This window comes from Sorex fumeus, unplaced genomic scaffold (assembly GCF_029834395.1).
Source record: "Sorex fumeus unplaced genomic scaffold, SorFum_2.1 ptg000063l, whole genome shotgun sequence".
NCBI lineage: Eukaryota > Metazoa > Chordata > Mammalia > Eulipotyphla > Soricidae > Sorex > Sorex fumeus.
Window position 1 is genome coordinate 26,349,063 of NW_026606120.1, and position 1,871 is coordinate 26,350,933.

The 1,871-nt window shown below is 39.1% G+C and overlaps 1 non-coding gene across 1 annotated transcript; it reads right to left on the minus strand.

Moving 5' to 3' along the window:
- Positions 1 to 1,052: 1,052 nt before the first annotated feature.
- LOC130036253 (U6 spliceosomal RNA) lies at positions 1,053 to 1,155 on the minus strand. Its single transcript, XR_008794306.1, has one exon. It is a non-coding gene; the product is annotated as a U6 spliceosomal RNA (small nuclear RNA).
- Positions 1,156 to 1,871: the final 716 nt, after the last annotated feature.

The window sequence follows — 1,871 nt, forward strand, 5'->3', positions numbered from 1 at the left end:
GGGTTGTTTCCAGATTTTGGCTATTGTCAACAGTGTTGCAATGAACACATAGGTACAGATGTCATATCACTGTGCTTTTTTGCATTCTCAGGATATATTCCTAGAAGTGGTATTGATCTTGTTTATTTTCTCAAAGAACTAAACCCTGATTTTGTTGATCTTTTGATTTTTTTTTTTTTTTTTAGTGATCGTGTTGGGGCGGAGGGGGAAGGGGAGATTCCAACTTATTTATTTATTTATTTATTTTGCTTTTTGGGTCACACCCGTATATGCACAGGGGTTACTCCTGACTCATGCACTCAGGAATTAATCCTGGTGGTGCTCGGGGGAACATATGGGATGCTGGGAATCGAACCCGGGTCGGCCACCTGCAAGGCAAACGCCCTACTCGCCCTACCCGGTGTGCTATTGCTCCAGCACCCAACTTATTTATTTTTGCTTTAAATTTTATTATTTACTTTCTCCTGCCTGGTTTAGACTCCTTTTATTGGTCATTTCCCAAGATCTTAAACTGTGAGATTAAGTTATTGATGTGGGCATTTTTTCCTTTCTGATGAATACTTCCAGAACTTATAAGCTTTTCTCTTAACACACTCTTGCTGTGTCCCACAGTTCTGGTGGTTCACTCTCGTTTGTTTCCAGAGATCTTTCGATTTCTTTTTTGATTTCCTCACTAACCCACTGATTGTTCTGTAGTAAGCTGTTTAATTTTCAGATGTTTGATTTGATTCTCTGCTTCTGTGTGTGATTCTTCTATTTTCAGTGCATCAATGGTCTGAAAAGATAGTAGATATAATTTCTACCCTCTTAATTTTATGGAGATATGTCCTGTGCTCCAGTATGTGTTCTATCTTAGAGAATGTCCCATTTGCACTGGAGTATAATGTGTATTCAGCTTTTTTTTTCTGGTTTCCAACTATAATTGGTTGATAGTTATTTATTTTTTATGAGTTTCTTGTTGAAGTATAAAACATTGTTTTCGACATAACAGTCAAAGGACCCTTGAGTTAGCTACTTTTATAGAACAGCTTGGTTATTGATACGCCAAGAATAAAAATATGGAATGCTTCATGAATTTGTCATCCTTGTGCAGGGGCCATGCTAATGTTCTCTGTATCATTCCAATTTTAGTATATGTGCTGCTGAAGCGAGCACTGTATTCAGCTTTTTGAGGATGAAAAGTTCTGTATATATCTACTAACCCCCTCTTACATTTCTTCCCTCAAATATACTATCCTCTTGCTGAGGTTTAGTCTGGTTGATCTATTGAGAGGTGACAAAACAGTGTTGAAGTTTTCAATTAATATGTTGCTCTCAATGTCTTTCTTCAAGTCTATTAGCAGTTGTTTCAAGTATTTTGCTGGTCTCTCATTTGATGCATGTCAGGCAGGGCATTTGCCTTTCATGTGGCCCGGTCGGCTGACCCAGGTTTGATTCATTCACCCCTCTCGGAGAGCCTGGCAAGCTACCTAGAGTATCTCGCCCGCATGGCAAAGCCTGGAAAGCTATCCATGACATATTCGATAAGCCAAACACAGTAACAAGTGTCATAATGGGGTCGTTACTGGGCCCACTCGAGCAAATTTATGAACAATGGGAGGACAGTGACAGTGACATTTAGGAGTGTGAGTTCTTCCTGTTATACCGATCCTTGATGATTAAGAAATGACATTCACTCTCTCTTATAACCTTCAGCCTGGTCTATGCATTCTTTTACCAGTACAGATACCCTGGCTTTGGTGTGGGGTTTGTTTGGTTGAAAAATTGTTTCCCAGCCTTTGAATTTGAGTGTGTATTTGATTTGATAGTTCAGATATGTTTCTTGTATGCATCAGAATGTTGCGTTCAATTTTCTAATCCATCCTGCACTC